Consider the following 7500-nt stretch of genomic DNA (forward strand, 5'->3'; position numbering starts at 1 on the left):
CTTTTAATGCTGAATGTGGTCGTTTTAATTAAAAATTTGTTATACTTCGATTATTTTATTTCTTCAAATATTTACTCATAATGTTTAGTCTAGTTGTTTTGTAGACAAAATTTGCTGTGTTTGTTTTTGGGTTTGCAGAACATGATGGAGTTTTGCCAATAAAAAGTAAAAAACAATAACATCGATAATAGGTTAAAATAGTTTGCTTAAAGCATTCTTTAATGTGTATATCAACGAAATTTGTGTTTATAGAAAGCAGAACAAAGGTTTGACGGGTGGATTCAAACTGAAACAACTTAAGATATGATGGCAGAACTTATTTACGTTAGACTTGAAGACAACCATATTGTAGTCAGCCGGAAAGCAGGAAAACGGAAGACAATTCCACAGGCGTGCAGTTCTAAGAAAGAAGCTTTGTTCATGGAATCTACGTTTAGGTTTAGGCACAGATAAAGAGTGGGGGGGGGGGATTATTGATAGTGTTTTCAGCTAGACGAGTGTTTCTTGTGAAAGTTTGGCGAGGGGGACCATAGATTGAAGCTCAGTCGAACACTTTCCATGAAAATAACGATAAAGCAGAGACAAACTCGCAACATCTCTTCTGTGAGATAGAGGTTGCAAGGAAGAGAAAAGGACATCTCCCACGAGGCTACGAAGTCTATTTTGAACTCTATCAAGGCAGGCCAAGTCCTTTCTAGCAGCTCCTGCCCAGATGTGGCAACAGTATTCCATACTTGGACGTACCTAGCTCTTATATAGATAGAGAATAGCATCAGCAGTGAGATATCTACCGGATCGATAGAAAGATCCCACCATTTTTCCAGCGGCCTTGGCAACAGATTTGATGTACGTGTTCCATTTAAGATCAGGAGTAATGGTCAAGCCAAGAAGCTTGTCAAAACTAGAGGCCTCCTGAAGACGAGAGCCATTCATTTCAATTGATGCCAGATGTGGATCAGAATATTGATGATGTAAAGAGAAGCTTGGTTTTAGATGCATTAAAAGTAACCAGCCACTCCTTACCCCATTGTACTACGTGCTCAAGATCAGAGGAGAGAGAATTGGAGAGAACTTGGTCGTTTACTGTCTTAGATGTGGTACCATAAATGGTAGTGTCGTCAGCATAAATGTCTACAAATGATGTAAGGATGTGATTTGGAAGATCATTAATGTAGATCAGGAAAAGAGTTGGGCCCAGGATGGACCCCTGAGGGACACCGGCATTAATACTGTGAGCTTCTGATTTTTGCCCCTCAACTACTACTCTTATGAACCTATCAGAAAGAAATGATTTAATAATTGAGAAGACATTTCCAGCAATACCATAGCTAGAGATCTTATGAAGTAAACCTTTATGCCATACCCTATCAAAGGCCTTAGATATGTCAAGAGCAATTGCCCTAGAAAGGTTGCCTCCATCAAGAGATTTGCTAATCCTATGAGATATAACTGTAAGCACATCTGCTGTAGATCTAGCAGAACGGAAACCATATTGAGTGTCACTAAGAAGGTTATTTTTGTTGAGATGGTTGATTACTTCTGTATTTAACACAGATTCCAGCAACTTACTCATGACGCACAGGAGACTTATTGGCCTGTACTGAGAGGGGGATGAGCGATCACCTGAATTCTTAAATACAGGGCATACTGATGAAATTTTTCAGGGAGATGGGAAACTATTCTCCTTAAGACAACGTTTAAACAGTTTTGTAAGTATGGGCGCTAGTTCAGGTTGAAGTTTTTTGAGTACTATAATTGGAATACCGTCAGGGCCAGTTGCTTTACTGGAATCAAGGTTTTTGATTAGCTTGGCAACATCACGTACAGATATACGTATATCACATAGCGTGTTTTCTGATACAGGAGGAAATATTGGGGGTTGGCGGCCTTGGTTGCAAAGGGTAGAATTAGCTGCAAAGTTCTTGACAAAGAGTTTGGCTTTGTCTGATGCTGACGAGATTACCTCAGGTCCATTGATAATAGTTGGGATGGAGCACACGCTTCTGTTCAGGATTCTGTTTGCTATTTGCCAAAACTGGTGGGAACCAAGCCGCTGTTCAGCTACTTTGGACTTAACAGATTGAGCATACAACTCTCTTGCATTCTTTATTACTTTCTTACAATGGTTGCTGGCAGTCCTGAAAGCGGTTTTAGTTTTCATACATCTATTACGTTGGAAACAGTGGAAAAAGTGATTTCTGTGCGCAATGGCAGCAGCACATTTTGGAGAGAACCATGGCTGGCTGTTAGGTTTTTGCTGAAAATTTTTCGAGGGGATGAAACGGTCAATACCTACAATTAACCATTCCGTCAGGTCTAATACTATACTTACCATCAAAATGGAAGAAATGGTTTGTAGTCTGTTGATTAGTAGCACCCGAAGTTGGGGGGGGGGATACCCATTCACCTCAACACAACAGGAATACAAGAGAAATATACTCATCTTGCTGGTGGATTCAAGCATCTGCATTTCTTCCATTTTTTTTTCTAAAAACCTCATTTTTAGGAAAAAATTTCAGTTTCTCATTATATTGAGTCCATTATCAGGCAGGTTGATTGACCTATAAGTCACCAACTCACTAAATCAGTTTGTCTAATATAGAGAATGTGAACATATTTTCTTATGTCTGATTTAATGCCAGACATGACCAACCGTCTAACAACCCATCTTAAAATAAGGGCCAAAGTGTTGTGTTGCAGCTCATTTCCTTGTAGTACCTTGAACATGATCTGCTCAACCACCAGAATCCTATCCTTAAGCATTACAGCCACCACACAGTCAACAGGTGGCCCATTGAGAGACTTTTACTCTCTGCAGGGGGGCAGTCAGCATATTCTAATGCTCTACAGACAGGGCCAACACTGGGTAGATGCAGTTAGTAATTGACGAGATAAAAAAAAGTAATAAATGCTGAGTACTTACCATCAAAATGGAAGAAATGGTTTGTAGTCTGTTGATTAGTAGCACCCGGAGGAGGTAGGTTCTCCGGGAGAACTTCCGTTTCGGGCACATTGCCATTCGGATCACCAGCTGGTCTATCATTCAGCATCGTGCGACATGTTGGGCAAGATGTATCTTGTTCAAGCCATGATCTTAAACAAGAACTAGATAAAAAAAACAAATTAAGTCAATTAAAAACAGATAACTAAAAAAAATATTTAATTTTCGATTATTGAGACAATTATTCTCGTTTTAGTTATTTTCACATTTCGATTGATGTAACCATTGACTTTTTCAAGTGCATATTTTTTAAACTAGGGAACCTTCTAGCCAAGCACGGGAATCTTTAGACTATTCTTTTGGTAATGCTTTATTCGGGCCCATTTAAAGTCCACTAAAAATGCATGGGAATCTTCAGGTTGAACTCTGGAACATATACAGAATTTCAAACTAAACCCTTATTTAATCCATGGGATTAAAAATGTTCCATATCGCATGTTGTAAGGATTAAATCTTTCAACATCCAGAAGACTTTCACTTAGACATAAGTGTTAACAAACATTTGTAATCATTAGGCTTGCCCATTTGGTCTGGACCAATATTATTTTCATTGACTCATTTGACCATATTCATTAAAGTCCACTAAAAATGCATGGGAATCTTCAGGTTGAACTCTGGAACATATACAGAATTTCAAACTAAACCCTTATTTAACCCATGGGATTAAAAATGTTCCGGGTTTGTATTACTGTACACATAGATTCGAAAAAGTTGTCAAAAAACAAATATATAACAAATAAATGTTATCAAAGGCAAGATAAGTTACTTTTCTACCAAACTGGATATATTTTTCGTGTTTTTATTCAATGTAACATGTTTATTCAGCTCGAAAAACATAGTGTTTACCGATGTATTGGAAAATTCAAGATGGCGCCCGACTTTCTCTTTAACACAGTAAGTTTGGGAAAAGGTGTTATAAATAATAAACTAGACAAAATACTATTAAAAACCCACCGAATATATGTTAACCTATGTCACGGTAACATATATTGAGCGAGTTTCTAACAGTATTTTGTCTAGTTTTATAATTATAGCACCTTTTCCCAAACTTACCGTGTTAAAGAAAGAGTCGGGTGCCATTTTGAATTTTCTAATACATCGGTAAACACAGTATGTTTTTCGAGCTAAATAAACATGTTACATTAAATAAAAACACTGAAAATATATCCAGTTAGGTAGAAAAGTAACTTATCTTGCCTTTAATAATATTTATTTGTTATATATTTGTTTTTTGACAACTTTTTCGAATCTATGTGTACAGTAATACAAACCCAATGTTCCATATCGCATGTTGTAAGGATTAAATCTTTCAACATCCAGAAGACTTTCACTTAGACATAAGTGTTAACAAACACTTGTAATCATTAGGCTTGCCCATTTGGTCTGGACCAATATTATTTTCATTGACTCATTTGACCATATTCATTTGGTAAGATAATAATAAGCATCAATACTACACATGTTGATGAGATTAGGTTTAAGACTGCCAAATTCATACCAGATTTTCCGACATGAACATATAGCACAACAGTTAAAAGTGTTGGTTAGTAGTACTAAACAACTGTTTTCTCAAGGGTAAGATTCAATCATTGCTACAGGTGATACTAAAAATTATGTAGAATTAATACTTCTACCTGATCATGACTGACAGAATGAGAACAATCAATTCTCGTAGATCATTTGTTTTGTTTTGTTTTGTTTTACTGCATATCAACCACTTTTGGGTCATTTGATCGGCACCCCAGTCACTGTGTGCTTACATTAATTGTAATGTGTTAGATGTTGGTTAGTTGTTTTTAATCTTTCTTGTGGAATCTTGTTATATTTTGTTGCAAGAATTCAAAAATCATTTTTCTGAGTTGATTTTGTTAAATATCTCCCTTAGACTATTCTTTTGGTAATGCTTTATTCGGGCCCATTTAAAGTCCACATAGCCTGTCAGTATATGATGTACTGTGTAGGGCTCCTGACATGTTATGCAAATAGGCACCTCTTCTCCTTTTAGTAGATGTGAGTGAGTGACATGAGTTTGATATATTCATAGTCTAGTCATATCAACCACTTTTGGGTCATTTGATCGGCACCCCAGTCACTGTGTGCTTACATTAATTGTAATATGTTAGATGTTGGTTAGTTGTTTTTAATCTTTCTTGTGGAATCTTTTGTTATATTTTGTTTTTGTTTTGTTTTTTTGTTTTTTACACGGTGGTCACCACTTATCAAGGCCCGGAAGCCACTCAGGGATAAGGGTTATTGCAAGTACAGTACGTTAGTGTGGAGATTTATTGAAGTGTTTACTTAAGGGGGCGGTTCATTAGGAATTTGTTTACGTTGGACATCCAGGTTGTAGTCAGGTGGAAAGCAGGCAGACCGAACAGAGTTCCACAAGCGTGCAGTTCTAAGAAAGAAGCTTTGTTCATGGAATTTACGTTGCAGTATATGATGTACTGTGTAGGGCTCCTAACATGTTATCTTTTGTTATCTTTTGTTGCATATTTAAATCTCTTTCAGGAATTCAAAAATCATTTTTCTGAGTTGATTTTGTTAAATATCTCCCTTAGACTATTCTTTTGGTAATGCTTTATTCGGGCCCATTTAAAGTCCACATAGCCTGAGTTTTCTGTTTGTGTGCAACTCAAGTTCAGTTTATTTTCGTATGTTGTTGCATGCATCGAGGTCATAATAAACAATACTGCTGATAGAAAGTGAACCTACGAAATGATTCTCTGTATTCGTATTTCAGTCAGGCGTTGTCCTCCAGCAGTCAGTGCAATTCATCGTGTTTCAATTGTTTTCTCCATAAAAGTGAAGAGTTCTCGTATCTTTCTCATGTTTTCCAATCCCCTCTTTCATTTCTCTTGATACGATGGTGTTTGCTTACAAATCTGATATTAATATCATGTTTGTTTTCTACTGCGTCCAGTGTTCGCAAAGTACCCATATCTCTTTTTAGATAAAAATTTCCACGCTTTCTACTGCTTCCAGTTTTCCTCTTTTCAACTCCAGAAGTGCACATTTTTCGGACCCCGAATTCTGTTCAATTGTCCTGGCTGCAGATTGTGGTTAGGGTTTATTAGATTTTCTATTTTTGTTCTTTGCAAATAGATTCAGGGTTCCCATTTGGATGTAGATAATAATGGCGCAGATAATAACGGCGCAGATAATAATGGCGCAGATAATAATGGCGCAGATAATAACAGTGCAGATAATAATGGCGCAGATAATAATGGCGCAGATAATAACAGCGCAGATAATAATGGCGCAAGGGGATAAACAGGAATAAATAACAAAAAAAAAGCAACAACAATAATAAAACAATAACAACAACAAAAAGGGCCGAAAATCTCACAATTAGTTTACCAGAATGTAGGATAAAATACACACAAAGAGAAAACATTAAAAAGTTTGTCGGATTCCAAAGAAAAACTTATTATTTCTTTTACTTATAGAACCAACAACTTTTGATATATAATAACACATAATAACACATAATAACACATATAATTTCTTCATGGTTGTTTGTGTAATAATTGTTCAATAATTAAACGAATTACCACTGATTCGTCACCCCATTTATATTACAAGATGTTTAGTTTGCTAGTCTCTTTCTATGTTCTTGCTTCGTGGCATCATCACCGTGCGCCCATCAGAAATGGTGGACGAAGCATGGAATAAGAACTCAAAAGCGCCACATTTTAATCAACACCGCTTCACTTCCAACGCACGTGTCATTTATAAAAAAAACATACACAACCTTCCATTCAAGTTGAATCGCATAATCGCATATCATCACTATTGATTCGACGAGGGCATCTGTTCGGTCTCTCAAAGCGTCGGCAAGGGAGGTCATCCTGTTGCGGCTTGTGCTGCTTCATGGTTAGATTCCGCATCTGGTTGCTTAACTCCCGGACGCGTTTAGCTTGCTTTTTAATCACTTCCCCGACGCCCATGGTGTCTTCGTCAGCTTCAGGTGAGAGAGATGGTCGGAGCTACAATCTGATTGACTGACGCTGTGATCTCCATAATTTTGTCGGCAATGTCGGTCAAGTCTTCGACTGGTGTCGTCTCCCGAATGGACGTGAGTATTATTTGGACTCCGGATGACAGCTTATTGATAAATGACTGTTTCAAAATATCCGGTTGGAGTGAGTTCTCGCCTAGTAATTGCTTCATCCTTCTCAAAAGTTGAGAAGGCTTCCTATCACCCAGTTCTTCCATGAGAACCTGGCGGAGGCATTTAATCAATTCTGACTTAAAAGTGTCGTATGTAACCGATCCAGGTGGGGGTCACGCACTTTGGTCAGTACTTCGAGTGACAGGGACACCACGACGTGGTTGAGTTTGGTGAGCTCGTTGTGGATCCTTTGCGTATAAAATTGGGCTTCTACCATGTGCGAACCAAAACGTGGGGTCAGTCAAAAAGGCGGGACTTTAACCAATGCCAGCATAGTCGAATTTGATGACACGCTGTCGTTTTCCATTTTTGGTGCACAAGTGTT

This window comes from Euprymna scolopes, chromosome 35 (genome assembly GCF_053919585.1).
Source record: "Euprymna scolopes isolate OS-2025 chromosome 35, ASM5391958v1, whole genome shotgun sequence".
Taxonomy (NCBI): Eukaryota; Metazoa; Mollusca; class Cephalopoda; order Sepiida; family Sepiolidae; genus Euprymna; species Euprymna scolopes.